Source organism: Podarcis bocagei (assembly GCF_964188305.1).
Source record: "Podarcis bocagei genome assembly, chromosome: 6".
Classification (NCBI taxonomy): domain Eukaryota; kingdom Metazoa; phylum Chordata; class Lepidosauria; order Squamata; family Lacertidae; genus Podarcis; species Podarcis bocagei.
Genome location: NC_138130.1, coordinates 20276317 through 20290532, shown reverse-complemented (window position 1 = coordinate 20290532; position 14216 = coordinate 20276317). Strand labels below are relative to the sequence as shown.

The following is a 14216-nucleotide window of genomic DNA, read 5'->3' as shown; positions in this document are numbered from 1 at the left end:
AGATCCCTTCATGCAGGGATTTATTGACCTTTGGGACCTGGACTTGGGTCAGGAGGAGACTGGAGTTGTGGGGCCCGCCAGACTTGGAGGAACTTTGAAATATGCCTGGAAATATCTTTTGAATTTTAGTTTTAACTATGGAGATTTGGCTGACTTGTCGAAAAGGAATAAAAACATTGCTAGGTGGGAATTTCCCCGAGATCTACTTTTCAGCATCAAAGGAAGGAAAATAAGAACAAGATCAGGAGAAGAAAAAGTAAAGTGCATGTATAAATATGAAGAAGACCTGCAGAAGGGACTTGGAAAAGAGTTAAGAGCCTCGGACAGAAGATCACCAGGTTGATGGACTATATGGAATTGACGGAAATGACTGGCAGAATCCGAGACCAGGGAGAAGAGACGGTGGAAGAATATTGGAAAAAGTTTAAAATCTATATATGGAAATAATGTAAAATTAATGAGTGTTAGAAAAATGTTGGAAGGGAATTATACGGCTTTAGTAGAAATGTTTTAAGGAATTAAGCATAAATAAGTATTATAGTATTAATGGAAAATAAGGTTAAAATATGTTAAGATAATCATATGACAGAAAATAAAGATGGAAAGGATTTGCTGAAATAATTAATAGAAATGGAATACAAAAAGGGAGGTGAGAGGAGGTCGATGAAACAAGGGAATGAAAGAGAGGATATTGAGATGGTATGATGTGTGTTTTTTGAATTGTTTTTGCTTTCGTTTTGTTTAATGTGTTAATGTTGTGTTGCGTATTGTTTATATATTGTATTGTGTTGTTTTTCCTTTTCCTTTTTCTTCCTTTTTCTTCTTTTTTCTTTTCTTTTCTCCTTTTTGTGAGGTTTAAAAGTAATAAATATTGTTTAAAAAAACAAAACAAAAAAGTTCACTCTTAGGACATATAAACGTAAGGGCCAACCTAGATGTGTTAATTCCTTATTTGCATTTAGCATGCAGATTTATAAGTAATGCAAACAGCATCATCTGAAGGGGAAGGTTTGCTATATAAGGGGATCAGAGCTGGCATGGGGAAGGAATTTAACCACTTCCTCTCCTGATTCAGTCCTAAGCAGTTGGAAAACATATCTCCTCTGAAGCTACTATTTCTGTTGGGAGGAAATTCTCCATTGGTGCCAGTGGAGGATTTAAAGGCAAAGCAGGTCAATTTCAGGAGAAGACTTTCCTTCAGGATCACAGCAGGGGAGAGAAAAAGGGTAAGTTCTCTCTCCATTCCAGCTGTTAGCCTGTCAGATGTCTCCACAGTTGATGCTATTTGCATTTTTAAAAACCTGCACTTAGATGCAAAGGTGCACTAACTTTGTTTTTTTATTATTTATAAATTTTTATTGGTTGGATATTTTATTTACAACATAACATAACCCCCCATACAAAAATCCACCCTCATTAAACGTGAACATAACGTACAATAAACATAACATTCAACAATACAAACAACCAAATAAAAGACTTCCTTTATCCTGTATCTGGCCTCCTTATTTACTTCTTATAAGCTGTTTCCTTTATGAGTAATTATTAAGATTTTTCTAATTATAACTTAAATATCCACAAAGTCTCCTGCAGACATTAAGTCCAGGTATGTCTTTTAGGGCAGTGTTTCCCAACCACTGTTCCGCGGCACACTAGTGTGCCGCGAGATGTTGCCTGGTGTGCCGCGAGATGTTGCCTGGAGGGAGGCGGGCGAGTCGGGCGGCGAGAGGCAGGGCGGCGGCGGGGCTCTCGCCGTCTGCCTGCCTGGCTGCTTGCGAGCTCGGCGGGCAGCGCCTCCGTCCGCAGCGCCCGCCTCGCGGCTCTCATTCCCTGCCCCTGCCAAAGCTCACCCAGCCAAGCCGCGCTCTCCTTCCTGCCTCGCTTTGCTGCCTCCTCCCCCCCACCCCCAAAGCTTGGAGGTTCCCCGGCAAGGGGGAGGGAAAAAAATTGAAACTTACACTTTCGTGCGTCCCTCCCGGCGTGACGCTGCGCGCTGACGTCACGGGGCTGTAATGGTGGTGTGCCTCGAGATTTTTTTCATCAAACAAGTGTGCCTTTGCCCAAAAAAGGTTGGGAAACACTGTTTTAGGGCACTGTTTTGTGAAGTATTCTCTGCATTTCCCCCATGCTTTTTGAAACTTTTGTCTAGTGTGATCTCTAATTGCCCCTGTTATCTAGCCAATTCAATATACTCTAACAGTTTGTCTTGCCATTCCTTTTTTGTTGGCACAGTTTCTTTTTTCCAGTCTTTAGCAATTAGGATCCTTGCGGCTCCTGTGGCATAGAGGAATATTTTCTGATCTTCTTTTGCTCTACCTGTGTCCGTTATCCCTAGTAGAAAAGCTTCTGTGTTTGTCATAAAGTTATACTTAAACATTTTTTTAAGCTGGTCATATACTATGTTCCAGAAGCTGTTGATTTTTTCACAGGTCCACCACAAAAGTGCACTAACTTTGGTCCCACCTGAATCCCTGCTCTCTTCCCGCCCCCCAATTAAAAATAGGCATATGCTTCATTCTTACACTACCCAAGGCTGTGTAAGCAGAGAGGGCTCAAGACATTGCGGTACCTGAAGTGTTACCAAAAGAGGCAAAATCATGAACCATTTTTAAAACCATTTAATATCTCAACAGCTATCATTCGATTGGGCTGCTTCATCCTGTCTAAAGGTAGGGCTGGCCCAGTGAATCAGGCTGCCTCGGGTTGCCAGACATCCAGAAATTCCCGGACATGTCCTCTTTTGGAGGTCCAACATGCCCATCCGGGGGGAATTTTACATTTTAAGGCAAATGTCCTGGGTTTTGGGTTAAAAAAATTTCTCTCTGTGTGTGGACAGCTCCGGATCAGGGTCTGGTGCAGGTGACCCAAACTCTGGTATGGGAAGCTCTGGCTCAGTGGCAGTGGAGGGGCTATCAGGCGATTGGCCTAAAAAAGCTCACCAACTTTTTGTGTCCAGATTGTTACCTCTTGAAATATGGCAGCCCTAGCATACACACAGGGACGCGGGTGGCGTAGTGTCTAAACCACAGAGCCTAGGGCTTGCCAATTGGAAGGTTGGCAGTTCGAATCCCCGCCATGGGGTGAGCTCCTGTTGCTTGGTCCCAGATCCTGCCCACCTAGCAGTTCAAAAGCACGTCAAAGTTGAAGTAGATAAATAGGTACCACTCTGGCGGGAAGGTAAATGGTGTTTCCGTGCGCTGCTCTGGTTCGCCAGAAGCAGCTTAGACACACTGGCCACATGACCTGGAAGTTGTCTGTGGACAAACGCCAGCTCCCTTGGCCTATGAGCGAGATGAGTGCAGAACCCCAGAGTCGTCTGCGACTGGACCTAACGGTCAGGGGTACCTTTACCTTTACTTAGCATACATACCCAAAGGATTCTGGGAACTGTAGCTTAAGAGTGCTGGGAATGGGAGCTCTATGAGGGGGTAAACTGCAGGTCCTGGGGCTCTTGGGGAGACATCATGTGCTTTAAATGTGTGGTGTGTATGCTGCCTACTGGTAAGAGCTAAACTAGGTGTGATATGGGAGTCCTATGATTGGAGCTCTTGCCATCTTTTTCTGCCACCCCCTTACCATTAGGCAGAGTCAGACACCGCTGCTGTCACAGCAGTGCTACTAACTGCAGCCAGCTGCTAAACATTTTAATTCTGAGAACCACAGCCTGTCAGACATATCAATAATGGCAACTGACACTGCTATGTTAGCAAAGAGAGAGAATTTAACACTGCATGGACTCTACCTGGAGGATAGGACCAGCATCACTTAGCTTCGGTAAAGGTAAATAAAGTTCTTCAAAACATTCTGTCCTTAAAGCTCTATAATTGCCACTTAGGCAAGAGACCCTTTTATTTTTAAAAGAGCAGCTAACGAAGGCCGAAACCTAAACATTTTGCCGCAAAAAGAAAACCCATGTTTTGTTAATCACATCAAGGTATATGCTATTTTAGAAATTAACTGAACCCTAAAAGTAGAGACATCACCTTGCCAACAAAGGTTCGTATAGTTAAAGCTATGGGTTTCCCAGTAGTGATGTATGGAAGTGAGAGCTGGACCATAAAGAAGGCTGATCGCCGAAGAATTGATGCTTTTGAATTATGGTGCTGGAGGAGACTCTAGAGAGTCCCATGGACTGCAAGAAGATCAAACCTATCCATTCTGAAGGAAATCAGCCCTGAGTCCTCACTGGAAGAACAGATCCTGAAGCTGAGGCTCCAATACTTTGGCCACCTCATGAGAAGAGAAGACTCCCTGGAAAAGACTCTGATGTTGGGAAAGATGGCGGGCACAAGGAGAAGGGGACGACAGAGGACGAGATGGTTGGATAGTGTCTTCGAAGCTACCAGCATGAGTTTGACGAAACTGCGGGAGGCAGTGGAAGACAGGAGTGCCTGGTGTGCTCTGGTCCATGGGGTCACAAAGAGTCGGACATGACTAAACGACTAAACAACAACAAAAGGAATCTGGAGGAAGTTTGCATGGTGCTTGATGCTTTTCCATTTTACAGGTTCTTCTCTACTTTCATGAGGACTACAAGCATTGTTTTGAACAAAAAGAGACCAAAGAGAATCCAGATCACAGGGATAAAACTCTACCAGACCCAGAAGTGCCCTCGTGATGGGCCCGATCTGGATATCTAAGGGGAGTTTCAGCATATGGTTTTCCTCTTCCACTTCTTAATATTTTGGTCTCCGGTGAATCCACATACAAAGGCTTTCTTCCTCTTGCTGGAGTCCACGAATGAAAGGCTTTTCTTTCTCTGATTGCAGGCTAGCTTGCCAAGAAACAAATTCGCACTGGAGAACATCACTTTAATTTATTTATGGGACACAGATGTCATGGAAGTCTGTCCTCTTCTCAGGCTTTTTTGGAAAGCGTCAGGCTGACCCAACGCAGCAGAGTTCATATGGCAGAGAGGCAAACTTGGCCAGGAAGCAAAGGCAATAGTCACTGCAAACCCCTGAACCAAAACATTCCTTTGGTGCTTGAATTTCCCTATAATTTGTGCGGATTCCCTTTTTCCCCCAATGAAGCTAGCAGTGGATAACTGGCTTAGTGCAGTCAGACAAAACAACTGTTCTATTCATTCAGTAATTAGATGATAGCAGTAATGCATGCTTTATGGTTTCCGTTCTTCATTCTTTCCTTGCTTTTGAAAGCTCTTGGAGACAAATGTTGGGATGTTTGGCAAAAGGGAGCCTGTTGTCGAAAAATATCCTGCCTTTCTGTGTGTGTGTGTTAAAAAAAATTAGGGTTGCTAATAAGTCCTGTTCTCAAAACCTAAACATTAGCTCAGCTTAGCAGAAAAAGACCAGCCAAGGGAAAAAACAAATCTATGATCATTATGAGGATGAACTTTTGCTTTTCTATGTTTAAGTTTATGGAGGAAAGCTCTCATTCTGTTTTATCACCAACATATGCCCTAATTTAGAATAAAACTAAGAATATCCTTAATGTAAATAATTCTAAGTAGAGCTAAGCTGAACCAGTCTTGCTCTATAAATGGCACAGGGAACAGAGGGAGAGAAGGAGGGAGGGAGGAAGGGAGAATAGAAAGCCCAGGACTATCTAATACTCTTTAAACCCTACATTTAGCTTTCATCACATAGTAAGAGTCAATGTGGTTGATCATTAATTTATTTATAATTATTTCAGACCTGCCCTTCATTGAATAAATGATGCCAGGGCAGTGTACACTAGAATGCGATAAAACATTTTGACAAATTTAAGCAGAATATTTTTTTTTTTAAAAAAACCAAATTAAGAGAAGTAAATCAAACAAACAAATCAAATACTTGAAAGCCTCATTGGCAAAATCCTGCACAAGTAGAGATGTCTGCTGTTGGTCCTAAAACTACGTCAGCACCAACCATACCATAGAGGAGAGGGGCTATCTAAAATGGGGTGGCACTATCAAGAATACCCTCTTATGGGTTGTGATGAAGTAGATTGCATGCAACATGAGGACAACTTTGAGGGCCTCTACCAAACATCTTCGCTCACAGGAAGGTTGCTATGGGAAGCAGCGGTTCTTGTAAGTATTTTACTTCCAAGTTGTTTGGAGGTTTAGACAAAAGCAGTAGGGCTGCCATACTTCTGGAGTTCCCCAGACATAGGCAGGATTCATTGCAACCCATATCGGAAGTGTTGATTTTGATATATATATATATATTTTTTTGGGGGGGGGGCAATTTTTCTCAACAACTGAGAAAAATTGTGTCTGGATTCTCACTTTTTGAAATACGGCAACCCTAACTAACAGAAGCACTTTGAATTTGGCCTGGTAGGAAACAGACTGCCAGGGCAACTCCTCCAGGACCAGTGTCTCATGGTCCCTCAGTAAATGGCTGCCTGCATTTTACACAAGTTGCAGAAACTGGACCACCTTCAAGGGCAGCCCCGCATTACAGTAGTCTATCTAGGAGGCTACAATGGTATGCATCATTGTGCGGCAAGGGGAATCCTGTCCAGGAATGGCCATAGGTGGCAAGCCAGCCAAATAAGTATTTGTCATTTGTTCTAGCAATGTTTAGGGGGGCGTAGTTAATCTTTGTTGATTTCTTTGTTTGGTGCAAAAAAATGTTACTAGGATCACCTCACATTTTTAAAATTATGGTCCGGAGTTCATGGAAACATTTGGAACACACATACACACACATATATGCTGTAAAGAATACATGGAAGACCTGGAAAATGGCGCCCAGGCCAAGTTGGCCCACGACTGAGGGTGCCTGGGGCCATGGGTGCAAGCAACATGCATGGCCCTGGCACCAAAATTTTTGGGTGCCTGGCCCCTTCATGGGGAATTTTGTGGGTGCTCAGACCCCCAGGGCCCCAGTAACTTGGCATATATGATGGTGCCCACAAGTAGACACCCCCCTCTCTACTCAATAATGTGAAATAGAAGCTACAGCATGTCCTGGCATGATTACAATTACCACTTCCTCTGCCCTGCTGCACAGCTTTGGCTGCTCTTGCCTGAAATTGGGAACTTATTCTGCAGCACGTACCTGGGACCACAAGGCGAGTTCTAAGAAATGTTATGAAGGATGACAGGACAGTAGCTCGGCGGTAGAATATTTGCTTTGCTTGCAGATCTCTGGTTCCACCCTGGCATCTCCAGGTAGGGCTGGGAATTTCCCCCTGTCAGAAACCCTGGAGAGCCTCTGTCAATTTGTGTAGACAAAGCTGAGCTACATGGACCAACAGGTCTGAAACGGTATAAGGCAACTTCCTATGTTCCAAAGCTGCTGCCCTATGCTCCCTGTGAAAGGGGGACCTCTTGAAATCCCACCATGCACTGTTTGCAGCTCAACTCTTGTCTGATGCAGTGGTGCAGCATGGGTTGCCAGTGGCCGGGGCTGTGCAGAAGAGGTGGGAAATATGGAAACAGATGGAATATGCATGTGTATTCAACTGCCTAATGGCATCTGTGTCACCCGCGTGATTGCAGCTGCAGAGGTAAGAAAAGAAGAGTCGTTCTGTTGTCTGGAGAGGTCACTTCCTGGTTCGCATGGAGAAGCAGTTTTCAACGGAGCCCAGTGACGGAAGCGCACAGCTGTATTGAGGCAGCACCGGGTGTTGAAATTTTGTGTCCTTAACAATTTTGTGCCTGGGACAACTGCCCCTGTGGCCCCATTCACACTATGCCACTGGTTTGATGTCACACCCTTTGCTGGTGTGTCCGCTCCCCCACAATACCTCTTGTTGTTTTTAAGGTGCTCTTTAGGAAAGTATTGACTTCCTCCGTCTCCAAATGGGTCTCCCTGGCTTATGTTTCCTGGTCACATTCCAGTATGACAGAGTGTTAGAGCTCAGGAAACTCACGACTCCATACCTCCTACCAACTTTCACAGTGATTAAATTACCCCCGAGGAATATATTGATAGTTTCAGGCAACATCCCAGGGGAAGAAAGTGCTAAACAAATCATTGAGACAGATTATTGTTCTTTGAAAAGAGTTGAAGATTTGTAGACATCCCTGCGTTGTCTCTGTTCACATGTTGTTAAGGTTTTTGAAGGGAAAAAATGAACTATATATCAGAGGCTGCATTGGGAAATTACTTTATTTCATTTTCCTTATGCTTCCTTACCTGATAGTTTCCATATTTTATGTGATCTTTCAAATGAAGTGAAAGACGCTTCTGGAAAAAAACAGTGGATTTTAGCGAAAGCTTAGCACTCATTTCTGTTATAATTGCGTCCATGAAAAAAAACCAAAACAACCTCCAGTGTAACTCAATTAGCTTAGAAATTTGCAAGAGTTTTTGCTCTGTAATTTTCCTGCCATCTTCATGGATCACACCATGTGATGAAATTTGGAGCGACCTTTCAGCATACAGTTCTTTTCTACATGTTTCATGGGCGAAGCATGGGAGAAAGAGGGGCACTCATGCCCATAAAGGGTGGCAACATGTCCAATGACACCCACTGTTGTGTCACATCATGCCCACTGGTGTGAAAAGAATTTAGCGTAACATGGTGGTAACTTGATCAGAAAGCCACCGTTCCATAACACAACATATAATGCACTGTAGAAGGGGCATTAGAAATCAGGAGAGAAGTGTCAGCATTGTAACCAGTGAAACTAATGCCACAATCCCTGTATCTCAGAGGTTTTCAACCTTTCAACGGCTCCCTTGACCAACTCCATTCTTTCTGCAGCAGTTCTGTAGTGCTCAGGAGCCCAATTATGTCACCTCTTGCTTGCAGAGCTGGCAGCGTCTCACCCTTTTCCGAACACCTTTGTCCATTCCCAACAGCAAGGGCTGGTGGACCGGCTGGCTGGGCTCCCTCACCCGCTTGCTTGCTTACTCCAAGGCCATCTCAGCTCCTGGCAACCAGCACCCCCTGGCTAGCCCCAGAGGCACCACTGACCTGGGGAGTTGTAGCCAGGACTGCTGCAACAAACAGCTGCGCAAGCCTTTGGGAGGCAGAGATGCAAGAGGGCATCAGAGGAGGGAGGGGAGGAAAGAGGGACAGAAGCCAGTATTGCCCACAACACACCTGACCATCATTTAAGCCACCCCAGGGTACCACGGCACACTGGCTGAAAACCACTGCCTGTATCTGAATGCACCCAGAGCCAAACACCATGGAAAACGAGTGGGGAATCTATGGTGCCATATTCCCTCCCCCTCACCTTTAAAAATATGCTCTTCAGATGTTTCTGGATTCCAACTTCCTTCATCCTTGACCATTGACCGGGCAATGAAGAAGGAGAGAAGAAGAGTTTGGATTTGATATCCTGCTTTATCACTACCCGAAGGAGTCTCAAAGCGGCTAATAGTCTCCTTTCCCTTCCTCCCCCACAACAAACACTCTGCGAGGTGAGTAGGGCTGAGAGACTTCAAAGAAGTGTGACTAGACCAAGGTCACCCAGCAGCTGCAGGTGGAGGAGCAGAGACGTGAACCCGGTTCACCAGATTATGAGTCTACCGCTCTTAACCACTACAGCACACTGGCTCTCCAATGATAGTTGGAGTGCTACCACTTCGGAATTTAAGGAGTTGCAGGTTCCCTACCCCCATCAGAGAATCACAATTCTAATATCACACTACCTTCAGGTCTCTGAAGAAACCATGGATGGTTCTCAGCACCAAAGGATAAGCCTTTTTGGGTCTGAGGGCCACATTCACCCTTGGCCAACCCACTGTGTTTATATGTCTGCTTGCCAAGTGTATCCAAATGTGAACACCCTTGCACAAAAGCAGTGCCACACAGGACACACACAAGCCCCTCCTCAACTCAGTTATGCAGATCAGCTAAGGAGAGGGGACAGTTCCCTTGCCATGTTCATTAAACCATCCATCCATCCATCCATCCATCCATCCATCCATCTATCATCATCATCATCATCCCATTTATGAATCATTTCCCATGTGGGGTGTGTGTGTTAAAACAATTGCATATACAGTCTAAAAAACAATTATAAAGTTTGAAAAAACAACACATGCATGAAATCAGTTCAAATCCACGACAGATACCAACCAGGATAAAGATTTTAGGTTTGTTGAAAGAGGAATGTCTTTAGCAAGCATTGGAAAGATAAGAGAGATGGCGCCTGCCTGATACTCCAAAAGTTAGGTGTTGCCACACTGAAGGCCCAATTCTGGCATTGCATGGAATGGACCGCCTGATAGAATGATATCTGTTGACCAGGTAGGGCATGAGGTACATCCCCATCAGAGAGGTTTAAATATTTTCCTTTCCTTTCCCTGAGACTGTCAAAATTGGTGGGGTCCTGGGGGCAAGGGGTGGGCAGAAAACTCTGTTTGGGGTCTCTGATTTAGTCTGTGGGCCAGGGAATATCCATCCTTGGTCTACATAGTTGTAGACCAATGCACTCGTAAATCGCATTATTTATTTTAATAATGGAAAATACCTGCCATGAAGAGAAACAGGTTGATAGAGCTCCAAATGCAGTAAATCCTTCTGGAAGGACATGGAGGCACCAAGGCATGGGGGTATCCCCCCATTTCTCAGTGGGACGCTTTCATTCTCTGGTATAATGCATAAATTACAAATGCTTCATGACATGAGCAAATTTCTTTTTAAAAAGAAGAAGAAATTATATAACCTCCCCTATCATTTGTTGTGTGGAGCTCGTTTGAAGTTTGATGTAAGTCTCAATTGAAATATTAAACTTTTAATGAACTGGGAATCTTGGAAATTCTTCTGAGGCAGACGTTTATTTATGATATCACAGTCAGCATTTCCACGATATCCTCCCATTTTCTGGGATTTATAACTTAGCTATAAAAGTTCGTTCTAGACTGAAATTTGGCACCTACGTTCTCCTTGGGCCCGAGGGAGATAAGTCCTGCAGCAAGTTTGAAAGCAAGCGCGTAACTATGTTGTAAAAGGAAGACAAAAAATTTTACAGATCAGGGAAAGCTAAATGGTAGTCTGGGGGCTGAATCTGGATCATGGGGGTGGGAGGAGAAAGCCCCATCCTGCAATGCACCTCAGAGGCCTTTTCCTGTCAAAGAAACAGACAGGCAAATAACTTAGCAAAAGCCCTGTAGGTTGGACAACAGGAGCTATCCATTCGTAACAAACCCCAGGTGCTCATTCCTTACTTGTTTACAGGAATGAGCAGCTGAGCTCTGCCAAAAGCTCAGTTACTGTTCACACAGGGAAGAGAGGTTAAAGAGTTCTTCACCTGGATCTCATGTATGAGTGAACCAATGTCCCTCATCTTTTATACTCCATCTGGTATGCAGGCTGAGACCCTACCTGCCCACATACTGCCTTGCCAGAGTGGATGCTCTGGTTATCTCCCGCTTGGACTACTGCAATGCGCTCTACGTGGGGCTACCTTTGAAGGTGACCGGGAAACTACAACTAATCCAGAATGCGGCAGCTAGATTGGTGACTGGGAGCGGCCGCCGAGACCACATAACACCGGTCTTGAAAGACCTGCATTGGCTCCCAGTACGTTTCCGAGCACAATTCAAAGTGTTGGTGCTGACCTTTAAAGCCCTAAACGGCCTCAGTCCAGTATATCTGAAGGAGCGTCTCCACCCCCATCGTTCTACCCGGACACTGAGGTCCAGCGCCGAGGGCCTTCTGGTGGTTCCCTCGCTGCGAGAAGCCAAGTTACAGGGAACCAGGCAGAGGGTCTTCTCGGTAGTGGCGCCCGCCCTGTGGAACGCCCTCCCACCAGATGTCAAAGAGTAAAACAACTACCAGACTTTTAGAAGACATCTGAAGGCAGCCCTGTTTAGGGAAGCTTTTAATGTTTGATGTATTACGGTATTTTAATATTTTGTTGGAAGCCACCCAGAGTGGCTGGGGAAGCCCAGCCAGATGGGCGGGGTAATGTTTTCCTGTCCTTTGTATAATAATAATAATAATAATAATAATAATAATAATAATAATAATAATAAATTGTTGTTGTTGTTGTTGTTGTTGTTGTTGTTGTTGTTGTTGTTGTTGTTGTTGTTGTTGTTGTTGTTGTTATACAAAGGACAGGGAAACATTTTCCCCTCCAGATGTAGCTGGAGTTCAACCCTGCTTGAAAATACTGTCTCTCTAAACTGAAAGCTAACTTAAAAAAACAACAACTCTCAGACTGCAATATTCAGAGGTGCAGGGTTGGGAAGGCAGGTCAAATACCCATTACTATTCTTGCCACAGGGTCCTAACGAGGTCCCTGTCCCCAGCATTCTATAGCATGGGTTTGCAAACTAAGGTCTGGGGGCCGGATCCGGCCCAATTGCCTTCTCAATCCGGCCCGCGGACAGTCTGGGAATCAGTGTGTTTTTACATGAGTAAAATGTGTCCTTTTATTTAAAATGCATCTCTGGGTTATTTGTGGAGCAGAGGAATTTGTTCATCCCCCCCCATATAGTCTGGCTCCCCACAAGGTCTGAGGGACAGTGGACCAGTGCCCTGCTGAAAAAGTTTGCTGACCCCTGTTCTATAGTCACCTGATCAGCATGAAAGGAGAGTTTTTTAGACTCTTTGTGTTGACTGTAGCAAATTAGAGTGAAAGGAGGTGAGTCAGCCATGGAAGACTGGCTCCTAGAATCATTCTGGAGTAGGGCTGGGTGATATATCAATATATTGTCCAAAACCGGTTTGAAGTCCATATTGTGATACCAGTTTCATAATTGTTGACCTGGCAATATATTGCGAATCGTGATGTGTGTGTGCTATGCAAAAATCGTGATGCGGCAAAAACTGTGAAGCCAGCCAATGCCTCTACATAGCTCCATCCTTATTTCATACATTGTGATATATATTGAGATGTTTAGCTGGTAATATATCACGATGTTGAAAACCAGATATTGCCCAGCCAGCCCTATTCTGCAGAAGGTACATGGGATGAGGATTTGTTATGTATGCTCCAATGCTAAACATTTAGGAACACTGAAAACACAAGTTTTGTTCCGTTTCAAGCGAATGATGCTGAAGTTCTGTTACGTACAATGAAACAACCGAAGTCACTCTGAAAGCACTACAAACCATTTGCCCCAGTGTTCCTTAGGCTTTACCCCTTTTCTAAAATGCTTTTCTAAAATGCTTGTAAGGTTTCCATTGCAGCCAAAATGTCAGTTTCCCTTCCCTCACAGATACTGACTGCTTTGTTCCTCGATCAGTTAAGTCTGTTTGTGAACATGCTGCATCTACATTTTCTGTGCCTACCAGCTCAGGCAGCCTGTGTCAGAAACTTCCACATTCCAAATACAATGCCTTATAGATTTTTAGCCCCACTCCTGATTATCTGATTTAAAGGAGGGCAATGTGGGTTAAACCACAGAGCCTAGGACTTGTCGATCAGAAGATCAGTGGTTCGATTCACCACGATGGGGTGAGCTCCCATTGCTCGGTCCCTGCTCCTGCCAACCTAGCAGTTCGAAAGCACGTCAAAGTGCAAGTAGATAAATAGGTACCGCTCCGGCGGGAAGGTAAACGGCGTTTCTGTGCGCTGCTCTGGTTCACCAGAAGCGGCTTAGTCATGCTGGCCACATGACCCGGAAGCTGTATGCCGGCTCCCTCGGCCAATAAAGCGAGATGAGCGCTGCAACCCCAGAGTCGGCCACGACTGGACCTAATGGTCAGGGGTCCCTTTACCTTTGACTAATGCTTAGTAGCTTGTGCATTGCATGCATGGCTTTATTGAAGTTGCTACCCTGACTTCTAACAGATATGCCTAGAGCAGCATGGATCTGGATAACAGGGAAGCAGCTGTGAGAATCTGGGAATAGAATCCAAAATAAATACCCAAACGTGAGACATGATAGACACTCCTACTGTCTAGGAAGAAAGACAAGGAACCATGCCCGACAGGATGTATCGACCCCTGTTAATAAGCATCTTGTGTTCAAGTCATCAGAAAGCCAGACAGTTTATTTTCTATGAATGTGCTTCAAACTGTTTAAGTCTGAAAACCGCTTAGATGATTAGACAGCCAATACGGGTCCTGTAGACAACAACACAATTTATTACTGTGTCACAGAGTCTTCCAAAATGATAACAACAGCTTTTTCAGCCATCCCCCAGTTCCAAGATGAGAAAGAAGTGAATCACCACCAACTCTCCCATCTGCTCCCATCTGCTTTATTCCGATTTATTTTATTTATTTCCCTTTTACCAAATAAAGACTCTTTGGCAGGGTAAACTAGTCTTTCTTTAACAGCTAAAAACAGAGTATGGGGAAGAGCAGTCTGAAAACGTATGTTTCCCGCCACCCGTCTCCTAGAGACTTT

At 44.5% G+C, this 14216-nt stretch overlaps 1 long non-coding RNA gene across 1 annotated transcript in view; it reads left to right on the top strand.

Moving 5' to 3' along the window:
* LOC308589492 overlaps positions 1-14216 on the top strand; it is an 89229-nt gene that overhangs the window by 16557 nt on the left and 58456 nt on the right. The window contains exon 2 of the long non-coding RNA XR_014009319.1: positions 11226-11840. This is a non-coding gene — a long non-coding RNA (uncharacterized lncRNA). The remainder of the gene's footprint in view (positions 1-11225; positions 11841-14216) is intronic.